This window comes from Neolamprologus brichardi, chromosome 7 (genome assembly GCF_056152115.1).
Source record: "Neolamprologus brichardi isolate AB-2024 chromosome 7, ASM5615211v1, whole genome shotgun sequence".
Taxonomy (NCBI): Eukaryota; Metazoa; Chordata; class Actinopteri; order Cichliformes; family Cichlidae; genus Neolamprologus; species Neolamprologus brichardi.
The window spans coordinates 20,658,245-20,679,102 of record NC_142110.1 but is presented as its reverse complement, the minus strand read 5'-3'; the positions used below and the strand labels follow the sequence as shown (position 1 = coordinate 20,679,102).

General features: G+C 41.5%; 1 protein-coding gene across 2 annotated transcripts in view; it reads left to right on the top strand.

The window, feature by feature from the left end:
* Positions 1-20,858, top strand: part of lingo1a (leucine rich repeat and Ig domain containing 1a) — a 119,237-nt gene that overhangs the window by 80,613 nt on the left and 17,766 nt on the right. Inside the window, exon 1 of one of the 2 annotated variants that reach the window (XM_006782443.3) lies at positions 13,310-13,811. The exons of the other annotated variant lie outside the window; for it this stretch is intronic. The gene's annotated coding sequence lies outside the window, so the exon portion shown is untranslated. Of the gene's footprint in view, positions 1-13,309; positions 13,812-20,858 lie in introns of those variants that run through there. 2 annotated transcript variants of the gene reach the window in all.

The following is a 20,858-nucleotide window of genomic DNA, read 5'->3' as shown; positions in this document are numbered from 1 at the left end:
AATCAAAATATCCCAAATCTTCACTTTTTATATAAGCAGCCAGATACTTGACATGCTGTATTGTTTTTCATGGCTTGTGAGAACTTGGAGTGAGTGTTAGTAGGCAATTGGTTGTCCAGAGTAACTGCCACATTCCTCACCAGTATTTTTTTTTCCTCTCATTTCCCACCTTTGTCCAGAGGCCTCCACAGGCAAAGGAAATCGCCTGACGAGGCTGACCCCGAAATGTGTGAAGACTTAAAAAGCAAGCTGCCTTTTAGTTACTTGGCACGAACATGTTCTCATGCTCTCTTTAACAGAAACAGGTTTTCGTTGCCCGGGTGGCGCTCTAATGTGCAGTAGATCACAAACCATTGGTTGGTGTGTTAAAGACAGACATGTTGCAACAAAATATTCTAGGTGAGGGTGAAAATTTGACTTGGCTATGATACCAATGTGACAAATATTTTAAAATAAAATGATGGCATTTATAAATCAGTGGATTCAGAGTGTTTTTAGAATATATTAGATGAGAAGATTGCCTGGACCGGCTGATGAATACTGGATGAATAGATAGAGTGAATTTGTGTGAAGTAAATCTAAGCTGTAAAAAGGAGGCTGAGTAGATAGTTTTGTAAGGTTAGTAAATTTTGCATATGTTCTGCTCAGGTTGAAAGTGTTGCTGAAACACACTTGTGGTCAAATTTAATCTATTTATTTGTCTAGAGCAGTTAGTGTTTAAATACTTCCTAGAACACATGGATTAAATATTAGCAATAATATTAAACACTTTTTGTTAACCAGTTTGACTTTTGTATAAAATACTTTGTTCTAGGCCTGTTTTTAAATTACACAGCTCGTATACATCGGCTTTTATTTTTTTCATGACTCATGTCTTTTAGTGACACCGTTAAATGCATGAATAGCGTTAAGATTGCATGCCATGGAAAAACTAGCCAGAGGCGCTGAGCTTCTCTGAGCATTTTTATGCGTTTGACATCAGCAAAATCTAATAACACAGGTCATCTACATCCTCTGTGAAGTGTACACTATAAGGCCATACACTGTTTGTATCAGATACAGTTTTCACAATGGACAGTTTAACATTTCATAGTCTTATTGTACCAAACAGCTTTGAAGGCTTATTGATGATTGATTTTCCATAATACTCTTAACTAGGCGTGGCTTCTATGATTGAACGTTTTAACTTAACTTCAACTTAATGTCTGTTCGTTTACAGCCAGTGTGAGCTGCAGAGAAAATGAGATTAGACCTTTTGCAGCATGCAATCACTCAGCAGATCGACATGGATTTGGCTGTCAACAATTTACTAAAGTCATGGTGGCAGCTGTAAAGAGATTGAAATCTCTCCCTGCCCTTTGGAATAGTGCAGTGTTAGTGAGGAGTGTATGGGCGGTGGGGGATAGTGAAATTATTTGAAATAGTGATTACCAGTGTATCCTACTCCCAATCTCCCAATACCACTCCCTCACCTTCAGTTACCATCTCAAAAACAAAGGGATACGATTTGATTCAGGTCTAGATTAGCTTTGTGTGTGCCTGTGTTCATGTGTCCAAGTGTTTGCTGGGATTTTTATGTGTGTCTGTACTGCACAGAGACCGAGGGGTGGCAACATCTTTTACAAGGAGCTCTTGTGTCCGGAAGCCATTGTCTGTATGCCAAGATGACAAGCGAGTAGCCCTGGCAATGGATGGTGCCCTGCAGATGAAAAAAATAAATAAAAACAGAGCCATTGTTTCAGAGGCCATGAGCAGAATATCTGCAGGGGTCTGAGGCCAAACCACTGCTTGTAATAGCTTGTCTATAGGGAAACACATTTGTCACATTTGTCTTGTTGGCAAAATGAAAACCCAAACGGCTCGTTCTACAAGATAAAAGAGCAACTACAGTGGTTGACCACTAAATTGTACAGCCGCCATTATGAGGTTCATTCATATAGGATTGTTTCTTTACACTTTGGAGTTATTTATGTGTATATTTGTTTATTTAAATACTGACTATATTCCAAAAAATATGCATCCTAACACAAATTAACAGGTGAGGTCACACTTTTTGCTCATTTTGTTCCAAAGCTTGTCAAACAAGTACGGTATTTCTCTGTGTGTTAGCCATGTAACTATGTTTTATGTAAGGCATGAAGTGTTTGTAATATTTGCATCTTTGTCCGATCTTTGAATTTAAAGGATAGTCACCATAAACACAAGAGACAAAAGGACTGCCATGCTGGTCACTGACTGGATCATGAAGCAAATACAAAAAGAAAGACATTCGGTCCTGTTTACACAGTATTAGATCAAGCACTATTGTCTCAAAATATGTAAGAGAAGAATATACAAAGTGACAAAGCTCCTGCAGATTAATGAAAACTACCGAATAATATTACCCAATATTATTGGGTCCCAGTCCGCGAGATCTTCAACTCACACCTCCGGCAGAGCTTCAACAGCATTCCGAGGGAGGCGGGGGACATCGAGTCCGAATGGACCATGTTCAGCGCCTCCATTGCCGAAGCTGCTGCATTGAGCTGCGGCCGCAAGGTGGTTGGTGCCTGCCGTGGTGGTAATCCCCGAACCAAATGGTGGACACCAGAGGTGAAGGGAGCCACCAGGCTGAAGAAGGAGTCCTATCGGGCTTGGTTAGCCTGTGGGACTCCGGAGGCAGCCGACAGGTATCGACAGGCCAAGCGGAATGCGGCTCGGGCAGTGGCTGAAGCAAAAACTCGGGTGTGGGAGGAGTTCGGAGAGGCCATGGAAAAAGACTTTCGGACTGCCTCGAAGAGGTTCTGGCAAACCGTCAGGCGTCTCAGGAGGGGAAAGCGGTGCTCTACCTGCACTGTGTATAGTGCTGGCGGAGCGCTGCTGACGTCGACTGAGAAAATTGTCAGGCGGTGGAAGGAATACTTCGAGGACCTCCTTAATCCCACTGACGCGTCTTCCGAGGAGGAAGCAGAGTCTGGGGATGAGGGGAATGACCCGCCAATTTCTGGGGGCGAGGTCACTGAGGTAGTTAAACAACTCCTTGGTGGCAGAGCCCCTGGTGTTGATGAGGTCCGCCCCGAGTTCCTGAAGGCTCTGGACGTTGTAGGGCTGTCCTGGCTGACACGCCTCTGCAATGTTGCGTGGAGATCAGGGGCAGTACCCATGGATTGGCAGACCGGGGTGGTGGTCCCCATCTTTAAGAAGGGGGACCGGAGGGTGTGTTCCAACTACAGGGGGATCACACTCCTCAGCCTCCCCGGGAAAGTCTATGCCAGGGTGCTGGAAAGGAGAGTTCGTCCGCTAGTCGAACCTCTGATGCAGGAGGAACAATGCGGTTTTCGTCCTGGTCGCGGAACACTGGACCAGCTCTTCATCCTCTCGAGGATACTTGAGGGTGCATGGGAGTTTGCCCAACCAGTCTACATGTGTTTTGTGGACTTGGAGAAGGCATTCGACCGTGTCCCTCGGGGTGTCCTGTGGGAGGTGTTGCGGGAGTATGGGGTGTCTGGCCCATTGCTACGGGCCATTCGATCCCTATACAACCGTTGCAAGAGCTTGGTTCGCATTGCCGGCAATAAGTCGAACTCGTTCCCGGTGGGTGATGGGCTCCGCCAGGGCTGCCCTTTGTCACCGGTTCTGTTCATAATTTTTATGGACAGGATTTCTAGGCGCAGCCAAGTGGCGGAGGGCTTTCGCTTTGGTGGCCTCAGGATCTCATCTCTGATCTTTGCGGATGATGTGGTTCTGTTGGCTTCATCGGGTGAGGGCCTCCAGCTCGCACTGGAGCGGTTCGCAGCCGAGTGTGAAGCAGCGGGAATGAGGATCAGCACCTCCAAATCTGAGGCCATGGTTCTCAGCCGGAAAAGGGTGGAGTGCCCACTCCGGGTCGGGGATGAGGTCCTGCCCCAAGTGGAGGAGTTCAAGTATCTCGGGGTCTTGTTCGCGAGTGATGGGAGAAGGGAGCCGGAGATCGACAGACGGATTGGGGCTGCGGCTGCAGTAATGCAGACGCTGCACCGGTCCGTCGTGGTGAAGAGGGAGCTGAGTGTAAAAGCGAAGCTCTCAATTTACCGGTCGATCTACGTCCCTACCCTCACCTATGGCCACGAGCTGTGGGTAGTGACCGAAAGGACGAGATCGCGGATACAAGCGGCGGAAATGAGCTTCCTCCGAAGGGTGGCTGGCCTCTCCCTTAGAGATAGGGTGAGAAGTTCGGCTATCCGGGAGGGGCTCAGAGTAGAGCCGCTGCTCCTCCACATCGAAAGGAGCCAGCTGAGGTGGTTTGGGCATCTGACAAGGATGCCCCCTGGGCGCCTCCTGGGTGAGGTGTTCCAGGCATGTCCCACCGGGAGGAGGCCCCGGGGCAGACCCAGGACACGCTGGAGAGATTATATCTCTCGGCTGGCCTGGGAACGCCTTGGTGTTCCCCCGGATGAGCTGGAGGAGGTGGCTGGGGAGAGGGAGGTCTGGGCCTCTTTGCTTAGGCTGCTGCCCCCGCGACCCGGCCCCGGATAAAGCGGATGAAGATGGATGGATGGATTATTGGGTAATATTATGTTATCCTGTTATCCCAATATTATTGGGTAATATCTTTGTAAAAATCTGCATTAGAAAAATCTGCAGCATTGGTTGATCAGATAAGTTCAGCTATAGCTTTCCTAGACAGGAGAGTCACCAATTACCTGCTGAACAAGAAAAAAAGGCAGCAGGGATGCAATCATCATATGATCTGTAAACCAGAACTGAGCATCAAGGACAGTGGAGCACACGCTGAACTAGAAACATCAGATAGATGAAGGCCCACAGAGAGACACCAAGAAGAAGGTAACCCCCACCAGAGAGACTAACACAGATCAGAAAAGGTCTTTGACCTTTGTCCAAGAAATGACAGTGGGTATAAGTCAAAGTAAGCAAGACAGAAAATGCTTTCACTCTTAAATTTACTTTAAAAAAACTAAAAAAAAAAAGTCATTTATTTAAAAAACAACATTGTTGAACACAGAAGATTTTTTTTCTTCTGGCTGGATTTATTTATAGTACCTCAGTAAATTAAATGAGTCTTAATCCAAAGTATATTCTTTTGACTCTTAAGGCGATAGCAAGAAAATAATATTCTCTAATTCTCTTTACGTTATGTCTTTTTATTCAGCATGAGCTTAACCACACCCAGCTAACTGACAGCTATTGTTAATGGTATCATTGATCAAATTTAGCAGCAGTGGTGCTGAATTGCTTTGTTAAGGCTGACACTTCTTAATGAGTGAAGATAGTTTGAACTTTAACGTTTAAAAAAAAAACAAGTAAGATCATTGTAGCTTTCATTCATGTTAGCAATGTTATCCTGTTTGCAAAAAGAAAAGAAAAGAAAAGAAGCATAATTGAGCTTTCAATAATATGAATATTTCCAGGTCAAACTGTTTTGTTGCTCATTGCTGAGAAAGTTTTTATTATATTCTGTTAGTGGTGTTGTTTAAATTAGTCTCTCTAGCTGTGGGCTGCATTATTTAAAGGTAAAACAAAGAAAATTGATCTTTACCAGAGTCCTAAATGCCAAGAGAGAAATTAACTGACCTGGGACCTGTTGGACTTTCATTTGCCTCTAAAGCATCGAAACACCTGTGCACTGATTCTCCAGAATCAAGTGTTGTATGAGGTTGTTTTGTGGTGACCAGTCGGTGCCCTGTGGATGGGAGCATTGCCACTGTCACATTTTACATTAAACTTTAAATATTTCCACTATCTGAATAGTTTCAAATGGTAATTTGATAATGAAAATTGGTTCAACAAAAGAATAAACCCACTCATGTACTAGCTTCTGACATCAGCTATTTTTTCTTGATTGAACATTCTGTCTGCTTATGAAACTGAAGGACAGCATCATTGTTCCAAAATGGAAGAAAATAAAAAAAAAATATAAAAAATGCAGTAGAAATCAGTGATAATGTGAAATACAAGAACAAAAAATTGCAGAGGATTATGCGGTCTCATTTGGGCCTCAGTGATAGATTAAGCCCCAGCATTCAAAGGCAATGTGTTCAAGGGTGGAAGTGACTTTGCCAAGACACTGTGAGATAAGAAGCTAACTGTTATTAGTTTAATGGGAATGATAGTCTGCCCAAAGCAGTGTGCGCAAGTGGCATGGGAGCATCATTTTTCTTTGCAGACTTTCTTACACTGCACTGAGCCTGAGTAGCGGTAAGAGAGCAGCAGCCTGCCAATTGTTTTGTGGGAAATATAAACCACTGAAGACAAAGTATTGCTCATATGACCACTGGGCTAGGTCTAGGTCCAGATCTAGGGCCAAGTTGCCACAGTATTTATTCTTCATTACTATGATAGGCCAGATAATACCTCTGATATTAGTACGGTCTGTGCTAGTAGGCCCAAAGAAACACTAGCCTTAGAGTTCCAGGATCCCTTCTTGCTGTATGCTTTTCCACTTCCACATCTGTGGGAGCAATTGTGTCAAAGCTACTATAACAAGGTTCAGAAATGTGTTCAGCAATGATTATGGGTGCTGAGCTGTTCATTAGTTGACTTATCAATGTGAATATGTCATCATTTTTATGACCATTACATATTCCTTTGGTGTATTGCTGTCATCTCAAACAGATTTCATGATCTTGATGGCTGTCATTTTCATGTTGGATTGAAACTCTTGCAACATTATGAGTTTCAATTATTTGTTATGAACATAGTTCTATATCTGAGGATGTCATACTACAAAACCAAAGCAATCACTCCCTAAACCACACGCAGTCCCAGAACAATATCCTTTACATTGTTAAAGCTTGTTAATAGTGTGCATTACCGCTAAATTATGATTTTGTATTTCTGTAGGTTGCGCATTTGCGAGGGTAAAACTAGATGTCAGTAATGCCAAATCCAATTCTTTGCATATTTGGTTGCTGCCTGCAAGCCCATATTACAATGCTTATTCAGGACCTTGGCAATTCAAAGCCCATTGAGGCACTTTTCCCTTCCAACCTCACTGCTTTCCATTTTCACTGCACCAGCCATTTTACATAGCAGTACAATAACACAAGTCAGGGCAAATGAGTGTGAGTGTGAGACTGAGTGACAATGAGTGAGTCGATGTATGTGTCTATTATTTATGTGTGAGTACGTTTGAGTGACAGTGGGGAGTGTGTTGCCATTTGTAAGGATTAGAAGAATAGTGAGTAAAGAGATGGATTTTAGGTAAGTGCCGCAAAAAGAAATGCTGCTTTACTTTGACCAACTTAACAGCCAACAAAGTTTGAAGGAAAACAGAAAGGGAAAGTTTATAGGTTTGTAAGTCCTGTTTACTTTGTTTCAAGAGGTTTTTCTTGCTGTTGAGGTTTGCTGTGCTGTGTCTGGTTCTGGTTTATTTTTAGCTTTATATTGTTGTTGTTTCTTTTCTGGAAAAGAAATCGATATTACTTTGGAGCAAGTAAGTGTTATGAGATGTCAAATTTGGTCCCAGCCAGGACCAATGCTTGCCTAACATATCCCCCCAAAGAGTTTCTGGCTGCTGCATTTTGTGGCACACAGCAAATGTGCAAAGGGTTTCTGCCCAAACCACAGATTCCTGCTATACCAAAGTATTTTTTACACGGTTGTAAATTTTTAAAAATAGAAAACAACCAGCAAATGCAGATTTGTAACACAAAGGAAAATAAGCAATTCTCCTAAAGATCTTTAAAAAATAAAAACTCCATCTTTCTAACTATTTTTGTATTTCATGGGCATATCATATACTAATGTGCTATAAAATAAAGACACTTTGTGAGACTGCTGTTGTATGAATAAATAAACCCAGCTTGTTCCCAAAGTCAAGAGTGCTGCAGCACATTTAAAATCCAGAAAATTCCCTTGGGACCCACCCAATATTACATCTTCACTCGAATCAAAATACAAGATAAAGCGATGCATTTCCTTGAAAATTTCATTTTTTAAAAACATGATCAATTGCTAATACTACTCAGTCTAGGGTTGAGGCCAATGTGTGACCCACCTGCCAACCCAATATCACGACAAAATGTGTAACAACAGTAACGCCGGTCCACCGTGTCAATTTCACGCTTTGGTCTCCAAAACATTGCAGCAAAGGGAGCTATTTTACATGAAAATAATCACGGGAAAGCATTTAGCAGACATTACTGACACATTTACACATATATACATATTAGCCCCCTAGCTTAATCGATTCTGACCCGGAAATATCCTTAGTACGTTTTTTGCTCACCACCGACTTCGTGTCTTAAAATATATTATCTCCCCCTGCTGGTAATGCAACTTCTGCACGCATCTCCATTTTGGACACAGCGGACCAACATGTCTATTGCACATTTTGCTCTGATACTAAGTTGACCTGCCACTGCAGTAAATGAGGACCATGAGTAATATAACAAACTAACCTCCTATTATCAGTTTTAATTCACAAATCAACCCTTATAGTCTCTTCCGTTTATCCCTGTCTGGGTCGAGGGAAGCTGGAGTCTATCCCAGCTACCATAGGGCAGGAGGTGGGGTACACCCTGGACAGATGGCCAGTCTGTCGCACAGCCAACAGTAAATAAACAAATATATTTAGATAAATATATAACTGTACCAAGTTGTAATTTCAACCTGAGTTTTTGTTATTATTCCTGCAGTATCTTGGCAGCCCACCAGGTGAATACACATGTAAATACACAAATCAGCCACAACTTTAAAAACTACCATGGGCGTCCCATGGCTGGCAGTGGATCATTTGATCCTGTGGGTTACAAAGTGAGAGTCTGGAGTCTAGATCAATACCATGGGCTCTTTGTCCTGTTCCTTGGGTCTTTTTTGAACAGCTCTTGTGAAATGAGGCAATGTCCAGCTAAGAGAGGCCACTGTCATTGGGGAATGCCATCACCATGTGGGTGTGCTTGGTCTGTAGCATCCAGATGCATGAAGGTTTCCCAGCAGACAATTGCGCAGCAGTGAAAAGATTCAACTACTTGTTGGCGTCTTAATATTTATCTGTTGTTGCTGAATGGATATATGATCACACGCTAAATGGTTAGCTGCAACTCATAATAAGAGTCAATCTGCCTTTTGAAAAAAGAAATACCAAAGGGACCAAAGACTGAAAAACAAACAAAAACAACAAAAATAAAAGGCTGTCGGCAACTGGTGAATTCAGTTTTCACTTGATGTTGAAAACAGTTAAGATTTCACTCCCAAATTTTCATTTTTCTCCTACTGTGAAGGAAAAAAAAATTCTGAACACCAGAATTTAATTTTGCAACATAAATTAGGTCAGAGTGAAAGTTATTCTAGCTTGCAGACACATTTCAAGATTCATTCTCAAAAATATATTTCTTTATTATTTCTGTTGCAATAGTGACTCTTAAAATGATGCCAAAGACTGTATCGGTATCAGAATTCATTAGGGGGGCAGCCTTATCAATAGTTACCCAACAAGAATGACAACCTTGAAACTTCCTATACAAAGCTACTCACCTATCAAGAACGATTGTAGCATAACAAGCAAATGGTTATTTTATCATCTAATCACAGAGTCATTCATCTTGCAGAGTCATGATTATCCACCTGACAGAAACCCCTCACACCAAGTATAAGAGAAGATTAAGGACAAGCGTGCATGCCTGTGTTGAGGAACACAGCTGAACAAATTAATTATTGATGGGATCCTTTCAAAGCCTGTGGCGTCACTAGGTATCCATTGTTACCTCTGTTGTTGTTTGCAGCTCTTAGCAGGGCAGAGAGGATGGAGACGAAGTAGAGAAGAATGAGGTCTACGAACTTCGCCTCTCTCCTCCCGCCTATGAGGTGCATCATGTCACAGTCAAATGTTCCCTTTTGGAATCAAATTTTCTCTGAGTTTTATTCATCTAATAACACAGTGAGCCTGTTTGACTAGTACTGCAAATCTGTGTATAATCGTGGATTTACTTATTAGTTTTATTTTACTCATATCGATCAGCTGATGAGTAATATATATTGATGAAACGTGTCAAGCACCAGTACACAAAATGTATTACAATTGTTTATTTTTAACTTTATATCCATAGGGAAATATACTGTCAGTTCTAGGGTAGTGATCTGGAAAGAAAAAGCCCCTGTCTAACAGAATGGTTTTATAGCCAGGCAGCGTGGAAATAACTCTAAAATACTGACAAAATTCCTTCTACTCATTGCAAGGGTACCTTGGCCACGCGTGATCTGCTGCTGAAGACATTGACAAGTAGCTGTGGTGCCAGAATGGCTTAAGTTCCTGTGCAGAGTTGCTTTAGCCATGCAAAAGTGACAGATTTCAACACTGCTGGACAAATATTTTGTGTGACTTTGTCATGGTGTAAGCAGATAATATAGGGTACATTAGTTTTTAAAATCGAAGTTAAAATCTGAGTCCTACAACTCTTCAAAACATAGGAATAACTTCATTTTTAGCTTAGTTTAAAGACATTTTGCAGTTAATGTACACAGACGTAAATACCATCAAAATCATATTTCAGTTACAAAATATTCTATTTTTTACTGTAATTACACCTCAGCTAATCACAAAAAAAATAAGTTAGTGCCTTCCTAATATGTTCATCAGTGATACGAAACCAACCAAATCATTTAACACCAGCATCCAGTACTCAAAGATAACAGGTAGTTCAAGAGATCGTTTGTAAGAATGGAACATGATTTTCTGTGCTACAGAAATTAATTAATCTATTTGGTCTCATTTATTTGCCAAGACTCATTGTGGCAGAACAGAATCCCAGCGGTGATAGATGCTGGTGCTGGTGAAGATGGGGACTTGGATGGGTTCTGATTGAGCAGGGTGAGGCAGAGATAGGGAGGAGGTGGCTGTACAAATGACAGACTGGAAGACAGAAGAGCACTGAGATTTAAAGCACATGGGTTGGAGCTGATTGGCTCACTGAAGGTGGGCAAGAGAATGATTGGTCTTGAGTAATGATGTCAGCATTGACTTTGACAGCGTGGGAAGTGCAGTAAAGAATAGACTAGCAGGTGGACATCAAGGAAGTGGCTAAATGGATGATTACAGATCTACTATACTGAACGCATTAATTAGTTTCATCATGAGAACAAAATTGAGAAAAACTAGAAAATTGAGAAAATTGCTGAAAAATCTCAATTTCAACAATTAATTTTTGCCATGCTAACAAACATGCTAATGTTCAACATTATGGCCACTCGAGGTTAGACAAGATTAATGTGACTCTATTTCTGAAAATGAATTAAACACTCATAATTGTGTTTGTATTATATGCACGTGAGTATGTGTGTATTTTTCCTGAAACAATGTAAAATCCATTGTTTTGGTTTTTGGTTTTGGTTTTGATTTAAGACCATTCATTAACTCATGGGCACAGTGCTTTGCAAGTTTTCACCAATCAGTGAGTTAAGGTCCTATATGTTTATGACATTGATAAAAACTTTTTAATGATATATATATAATTTTTTTAAATGGGTCATTGGTAAGGGTTACACCTAACAGCAAAGTAATGATTGATAAATGGAACATGTCATGGCAGACAGTGCAAGCACCATGTAAACTTACAGATATCTATGATGAATAGGTCCGATTTTGCAGTCGAACATAGAAACATACCAAATGTTTAAACTGAGATATTTCATTATTTCGTGAAATTTTTTTAGCTCATTTTAAATTTCATGACAGCAATAGGAAAAAAAAGTTGAGACAGGGCTTACTACTGTAGCATCCCCTCTTCTTGTAATGACACACTCTAAACATCTGGGAACTGAGGAGACCAACTGCTGGAGTTTTGGGAGAGGAATGTTGTTCCAGTCTTCTCTGATATAGGATTCTAGGTGCTCAGCAGTGTGTCTCCTTTTCATATCTTTCATTTCATGTGCAAAATATTTTCAGTTGGTAAATAGCCCGGACTGCAGGCAGGCCAGCTAAAGCCATGAAGTTGTAATAGCTGCAGTATGTGGTTTAGCAACGTCTTACTGAATGCAAGACCCTCCATGAAAAGTACATCATCTAAATGGGAGCATAAGTTGCTCTGGATCATGTTAGCATATGTTTTTTTTTGTATGATAGATTTCTTATTCTGGATCCTGGACAGCGTTTACAGACAGTGACTTCTGGAGGTGTTCCCCAGTCAAAGCAATGGTTTCCATTTCAGAATCATGCCTGTATTTAATGCAGTGCTACCAGAGGGTCTGAAAACCATGAGTGTCCAGGATTGGGATTTTTTGGCCTTGTCCTTTGCACACAGCGATTTCTCCTGATTTTTTTGATATTGTGTTACTGCAGAGGTTGAAATATTCAGAGTCTTAGCAATTTTATGATGAGGAAGGTTATTCTGAAATGGCTCCGCTATTTGTAGATGCAGTTTTTTTGTTGTTTTTTTTTTTTTTCTTCAGATTAATAAGGCTCTGCCCATCTTTCCTTCTGAGAAACTCTCTAAGTTGCTCTTTTTGTACCCACTCATGTTACTAACCTAAGTACCTGGAAAACGTCCCTTCACCTGTTTCTTTTTTAGTACCACTTCCTTTTCCAGCCTTTTATTGCTCTGTCCCACTTTTTTACTCAGAACGTGTGGCGACATCAAATTCATAAATACCTATTTTTCAGTGACACAGTAAAAAGTCTCAGTTTAAATATCTATTTTTTGTTGTGAAAAATGTGATTACAAGAAATCACGGCGTTTTTTACACAGCAACCCTTTTTTTGATTGGGGTTGTAATTTTATTTTCCAGTTTTAAAAATCACCTATCATCTCTAAGTGATAGTCCATAGACTCAGTTTAAAAATCACAGGAGGTAAAATATCAGGTATGTATTAAGGAGCATACTGCACAGACTGCCTCCTGGAAGAAGCAGTGTGTTGTGAATGCCTGTGTATGTTTGACTGCAGTACCCGAAGCCCACAGTGCCATCAGGCCTTTAAAAAGGGAACTGCTACTTTCTCATAGACTCCCTTCCTCCCTCGTCTCACGTTCCCTTTTGGTTTCCACTTCTTTCTCAGACACATATGTGATTATATATAACCGTATTTTCCATGACGTTTCGGTGAAGCATTTGCACGTTACAAAGGTGTCGCGAACAAATTAGGTTCAGTTTACCCTCAGAATATATTGCTGCTTTATGTCCCATGTGTCCGTGTGCGTCAACGTTTCTGTGCGCGCCAGAGGAGAGGCTGAAATCTGGAAAGACATATCTGGACATATAAGGAAGGTTAACAAAACGCGTGGGGTCTAAATGAATATACCACTAAATGGACGAATTGCGTATGTGACGTGATAGAACACGGCACACACGCCCAGGCAAACACACAGCTTTACCACACACACTTGAGTAGGACACCGGGCAGAGTGCGTTCCGCTGATCATCTCCGTCCCTCCCTCCAGCAATCGGATTGCCTGTGCCACTGACGACAGCCAGTCACACAGTACCGAGAGTGTGCTGTGGAGAGACTGCATCAGGGAGCTGTGCGCTTGGATCGGGAGCGGTGCGTGGGAGTTGTTCTCTACCTGCCATTTGCATTCGTTCTTTATTCTCATCGGACGAGTTCGGGCTCACAAGGAGCCCCATTACCAAGGGAGGATCGCGCTGTATGTGCGCGTTTGTGTGGGTTATCTGTTTTAACTACTGCTATCGTCTCAGAACTGCAGCAGTGCCGTTTTGGAGAAAGTCGTTGGAAATCAGCAGGAAACGGCTGGCTGGTGTCTGTTCTCCCCTGTCATCTTTTAAAGCTATCTATCAAGGAGATGGACTTGAGATAGTGCGTCTCAGTTTAAGTGTTGGTGGCTGGGAGTTGCCGTCGGGAAGAAATGCGAAAGGATGCTTGGAAGCAGTGAGGGCTACAGCAGGTGAGTATTTGGTTAATAAAGCCAAAGAAATAAAATAAAATACATTTAGGAAAAACTGTTTTTTTTTTTTAATTAAAAAAAAATTAATAAAATAATGCAGATCCATTTCAGTTTCCGTGCTTATGTCACTGCGGTTTAATGTGGGGTGAGGCCAAGATTTTAGAGAGGTGGATAGTATGCAGCCAAACCCTGGTCTCCCCCTGGCTACTTTGAAGAAAACATCCATCAAATATGTGAATTCTAGTGCGCTAGTGGCGACATCAGTTCATAAGAGAGGTTTATTTGTAACTCCAAGCAGCGCTTTCCGATGTCAAATCAACAATATATATATACACATATATTCCTGCAAGTCCCAAATGATAAGGACAGAATTTGTTGACAGGACAGAAAAGCAAACGGGGACTTGAGTGTGATTAGGCGCGTCCTCTGCAGGTATCAAAACATCCAATAAAGACACATTCCAAATTCATTTAGAGTTTTGTTATCGGTGCACATTTTAAATCTGCTTTTCTGCTCATTTCTGCGTGTGCGTGTGCTCGTCCGAGAGGACGAAAGCTTAAAGCATTAATCAAATTTAATTGTCCCGCGAATGTGTGCGTGTGTGTTTTTGTGTTCGTGAGAGAGAGAGGCAGAATATGGACTGTGTCTGTGTCTGTGTGTGTGTGTGTAGGGAGGTGAGTGAATTGCAAAATGTTATCTTCATCTAGCCTTTATTTGACCACGTATAGACTCTGCTGAGATAACATTTGTCATTGTGTTGAAGTGTGAGGCAGTCGTGATCCTCCCTCCTATGCCATTTTATTCATCTGCAAAGATGGCTATCTGTTAAATGGGCAGCGTATAAAAAGCAAGCAGGCTTCTGCAGCGGTGTGGTGGTGCATTTCTTTTTTTCTTTTTTGTGAAACGACTTGGGACTCTTTGTTTTCAACTAGACTACAGACGTGGGATCTATATATAGCACCGATTGCGACGAAACAGTCCACAAGATGAAACTTGTGCGTTTATGGTGCCACACTCCATCTGTTGTTTGTTATTAGAGGCTGCATTTTTAGGGAATGTGACAGCGGCCCCTGAATGTCTCCCCGCTATATTGTGCAGCACAGCCTATTATAATGTGTGTACTGTTATATGCATATAATTCTCACAAAAGCTGTTGAGGCAGAGCATCAGAAGACTCTGTGATGCTGTGCCTGCAGACATTCATAAAGTGCTGTAGCTCTATTGGTTATAAATAGCCGGAAGGAGCGGACAGCCAGCTCGAACAGGAGCAGCCTCCAGTCGTTCCATCAGCAGCAACAGCAGCAGCACAGCTTCTCTGGCATTATCTGGGCGCACAATCTAACGTGATAGATAGAGGGTACACTTTGAGATATCACACAGCCACAAGGGTGTGGCACCTGTATGTGTGTGGGTGAGTGGGGGGCTTTGGTTGGATGGTCCGATGTGCTCTCCCTATCAAGGTACCTTTGTTTGCTTCTTGGACTCAGTAATGACTTTAGAGTGACCCCATTACAGTAAGTGTTTTTCTGTTTTGTTTTGTTTTTTAAATCCTGCCCTGGGGTTGTTAATTTCATCCCCAGGCTTAAAGCCCTATTTCTGTCATGTTTTACTGTTTTTTGTTTTCATTGATGATTGGCACACCGCTGATTCAATCATAGCTGCTTTGCAGCAGTTAAGAGGCTCCTGAAGTGTGTGATCCGCTTTGTCCAGACGCCCCGGCTGCCTTCATTAAACAAATGTGCAGCCGCTGACCTTGACTATCTACATTTTTCAGTAGGATTAACCTCTTTGCCCTACAATACAGTAGGCTTCGACACACATGTAGAAAACGCTCCTCTCCATTCTGGCCTACAAATTCATGCTGCTGTTGGCATGCAGTATTGAATTACAACATGCTGATCAATGTTTGCAATAAGCTAAATCTCTACATAACGGGCAGTATAATACAGAGTATCAGATATCACAGGAAAATCTTGATCCTCGTAACACCATTATATTTCAGTGAAGAATGGTTATGTCTTAGTAGCCCATGCTTGAAATGTAACCAGATATAGACAGAGAATGGAACAGTAAACTAATGAGATCAGACTGAAATATGTGTGCAGCATTATTCATTCATGGTAGAGATCAGCCTCATCATAGACAGCAGACTGGGACAGAGAAGCAGTCAAGACAAAGTGGGTGGTGATGGTGTGGACCATGATGCTAGTGTATGATGACTGATCACAGGCTTGCTTTCTCACAACACACTAAGTGACCAATAGTGAGCGGATTTATGATGTGTTAACATGTATCCTGGAGACATTCATCCTGGGTGTAAAGCTAACACCTACTGCATTGACAAGGTGTTTATTAGTTCCCAGTTGTGAGGCCATGGTGCCTACATAATGCTAGGATGGCAGCACTGAGACTTTTCACATGAGACTGCAATTACGTTGTTTTCTTATAAGCCCCCGGCTGTCGTTCCACTTTTTGCCCGAGGCTGGGTGGTGTGGTTATAAAAGATCTGTAGTGGGATCATAGTGGCTATTTGATGAGAGGAGGAGGAAGCATCTTGTTCACGTGTCACTTTTGTCCTTGGCTGATATCTTTAGAAGTGGGTAAGGAGAAGGAACAGCTATATGTGCTGTCAAAAAACTCATGAGCATTTTTATTCTCGCTTTTGTAGTTTCAGCAGTGGAATCACTTTCATGTAAGTATTTCCATCTATTGGGAAAGTGTCCCAGACAGCATAGCAGAGGTGCTGGAAACAGCTCCTCAACAGTGTCAACAGCAATCTATTTTTTTTCTTTCCCATAAGGCTAACCTGCCCAAGTCAAACGCAACTTATGAAATGCAGTGTAATTTTCTTTTATAATGTAGCAGCTGGCTGCCATGTCGGGGCTGTGTCTCGTTGCAGATTGAAGCTACTTTTATGTGTTACACGCTGTGTTTGTGTTTCTTTGCAGTTGTGCACATATTATATATTTACTGTTCTTGTGGTGGTGCAGTGTCAGGGTTTGTTAAAAAACTCCAAAAAGATAAAGAAGCACATGTTTAATGTGTTACGTTACTATAAAAAACATTCTTTAGAATATCTGTTAATTTATTCTGAATTTCTACAATTCTTACTGTAAATGATTCACTGTTTAAAGATATTTGAGGATATGTGGCCCTTGCTGTGCCCTCAACTTTACCACGATAGGGCGATCGTGGCTCAAGAGTTGGGAGTTCGCCTTGTAATCGGAAGGTTGCCGGTTCGAGCCCCGGCTTGGACAGTCTCGGTCGTTGTGTCCTTGGGCAAGACACTTCACGCCGTGTCCGGCAGCCTCGCCTCTGTCAGTGCGCCCCAGGGCAGCTGTGGCTACAATGTAGCTTGTCATCACCAGTGTGTGAATGGGTGGATGACTGGTTGTGTAAAGCGCTTTGGGGTCCTTAGGGACTAGAAAAGTGCTATACAAATACAGGCCATTTACCATTTTCACTGTGTCGCATCTGATTTTACATTTGTAATTCTAATTGCATTGCCCTTAATCCTGCGATGGTAGAAACATTAACGTGATTATTGTGCACAGTAATCCAGAATTTACACCAAAATGGACGCCATTTATTTGTCACATCACAGATACCTGTCACAAAGCTGCAACTACCATACACGTAATATGCAGAAATGCACGGGTTTCAAGTCCTGATGTGTGAATTCTAACAGACAATATTCACATCCTGCTGTGACTTGGCTTTTCCGTTAATATTTAACTGCATGACATATCTTTCATGGCTCATTGCAATCAAAAGCAGGAAACTAAAGAGAAAATTAATGCAAATAAGCATCCAATGGATGTTTTAAAACTCGAATAAGCAACATATTTTTGTCGACTAAGAAAAAACACCCCCAAAAAAATTGGATATTGCATTTTGTTTGCATACTGTATTTCAAGTGACCCGAGAGGGAATACAGGGGTGTAGTTTGTGCAGTTCTACATACAGTAAAGTAGCATAAAAGCAAAGTATCTGAAAAGACTGGGGTTTTAATTTTTTTTGAAGTCTGAAGTCAGGATTTACTTATTTCCAGAGTGCATGAAGCACATGTTTGTGCCCGTGTTAGTCAGGTGGGAGAGGTTTAGAATGGAGGGGGGCAGATACCTATCAAATTCAGGCTGTTTTAGATTTCTGCCCACTGCTTACTCCTTAAGTGAAATGTCATTGTAGTACAGTCTTGTTAGAGGCATGTCAGAGGCATGTGTAAATGTCATGCATTTACATTACCCTGTGGGGTTCATTAACATTTAAAGAATTCGCGTTTGAAAAATAAATCAGACAAGTGCAGCTAATTCTGATCTACTTCACAGCGGTGTGAAAAATGGCTTTAGGGAAATTCTCTGAAGGGGCTTTCAGAGAACCGTTTTGTGCTTGTGTGTGCGAGATCAAGGTCTTCAGAAAGAGGTGGGATTTTGAATGGCAACAAGCAGTCAAAATTGATTGCATGCCTACCATCAACTTTTATTAAAAATTTGGATTTCAATAACAATTTAGCCTTTATTGACGCCAGATGAAGCTATTGGTCAAGGGTTTGAATTTGCTAAGGATTTTTACCAACCCTGTGGAGTGGAGTCATGAATGATGAAAGAGTAATGAAACTTTGTTGCCAGGAAGCCTTAGACACTCACCTCTTGGACGACTGCGTGTAAATGCCACTCTCCTAAACTGTTAGTGGGCTCTAAATTATGTTGACTGAGTGAGCTGATGGCCTAAGACTGACAGCTTTAGATGGGACTTTGGGGTGAAAACACCGATCAGAAGTAAGTCAAGGTAGACTCAGCCATTGAAAACGTACTCCATAGTATCACTTATTTACAGCTTATAGTCATATTGCAAACAGGTGATCTAGTGTATGTAGTGCACTATATATACTTTTATGGAGAATAATGGTTACATTTTAGGTGTATCAGCAGGCCACAAAACACACTGAACCGGGATCATCGAAAATGTGATGTTTTTGACATGTAAAATCCCTATCCGTCATTTAAGTCGTCTTCCCTTCTTTTCCAGATGTAGACAATGGATATTATTGACCCATTTGATAATGTCACATGCATTCATGGCTGGAGTTTGAATAAATGGTGTAGCAGCGCTGATGATTACTATTGTGAGGCAAAATTACAATATGTTGCATCTTTATATTCAAAGCAGCAATTCAAACAGTGCTATTTGGTGGCAATTTGAAACACAATTGTGATACAACAGCAGCTCCACTTTCACAGCCTCACTTGAATGGAGCATATGATATTTTTCATAAGTGGGAACAAGATTTGTGTTTGTGCCCCACCTCCCTGATGTAATGGCTGTTAAAATAGCCCATTGAGATTCAGAGTTCACAGAGTCCGGTGTTTAGGTGCAGTGCTAGTACTCTCGACTCTCTTCCCTCTGTCTAGTAGGCTGACTGAGGAAGTACTTAGAAACGGAGTTGTCATTTGCACCCAACCTGCTACATGTCTCCTGTGATTTCAAATTGATGCAGTAGCGTAAAAGTCACCTCTTCAAAAAAAGAATATTTTGGCTAGTGCTGAGTTCATTTAAACAACAATACAGATCTTCTTTTACATTATGGTTGGGCAAATGGTGATCAGTGATTGGCAGAGTTCATTGTTGGTTTTTTAAGGATGTTTTTAAGGATTTTTTTGTGTATAGTTTTTAACTGCAAAACTGTGGATTTAACTCAAAGCATAATTGCAGTATAGCAACATGTGGTGGTGGTGACTCCTTCCTTTTTGTTGTGAAGTGTTGAGAGTTGTACACAAACACTGATTCACCAGGTTTGACTGACAGATGTAGTGCCGTGCAGACCCTGGTATTGTATTTAGAGGCTAACTGCTGTTAGCCTCTAAATACATGTGTATGAGTTCATAAGCTATGCCAGAGCTTGTGCTAATAAAGAGCCATGTGCTGTTACCTTTTTACCAACAATATTGTGTAGTAAATGTTTTCCCTTTATCTAATAATTGAAGCCTTTAAACTGTCGGTATTGTGCATTTTGACATGAAAATAGAGTAGATACAATACAATCTAATAGGTTAGTTCTGGTTAACTGGTTGTTGAACTGGCTGGTTGGAAAATGTTGCTATATTTTTCAAAGCTACTTTACATTGAGATAGTGAGCTCTGAATAAGGTGTTTCTGATTTTGCATTGTTTTTCTTTGCATTTGATGGGCCTTGACAAGTTAAAATCGCCATTAAAAGCCACTAATCCCATTAGGATTCATTAAGAAAATGACACCTTAGTGCCAAAGTATAGAGAGGCTATCCTCCATGACACATGGATTAAAGTGGCTCAAGATAATTCAAGTATTTTAATGTGCTTCAAGTCCATTATCCCTTCCTTTCGTGAGATCAGTGTAGCTGCTTTTTATCCATTGACAGTCTGTTCCCATTCATCATGTGATTCAAGAAAACAGGGGCCTTGCTTTGAGGTATAAGGGGGAGCAGCTTTTAGTTCCCTAAAAGCTCCCCTCGTTCATCTCTTTGGTGCTCTACCTCCATCTTACTCTTTCAGTTTAACTTCCCTAAAAGCTCTCTCAGTCTGGTTTGTCTCTCCATTTCCCTTCCTCACTACGACTTTCTTTTACCCTCTGGCTGTTAACAGAGAGCGAGAGAGAGAGAGAATAACCGAACAATGTAACAACGAACTGCTAATATTGTTGAAGGAGGAGAGGGAAAGTGCAGGGAGGAAACAAGAGGTCAGATTTCAGGTTATCGACCAGACTGAGTGGCATGAAGAGATGTTGTTTTGCTAGACACGAAGAGGCAGTAATAATCCCACCTACAGTTAGACTCCTGCACGGCGCTGTCTCGCATCTCGTAGAAATTCTGAGACTTTGCATTCACGTTTAAACCTTTTTCAATCAGGCCCCAAAGTCAGTTGACATGTAGGATACTGAAAGTCTGTCTTTAGCAGGAAAAACACATACAAATGTTGCAGCTTGGCATTTTAACACCGTATTCTGATGTGACAGACAGTTCAGCAGCTGTTTCCATTTAGTCCTTTAAGGCTAAACATGCCGGAAGTCTAAA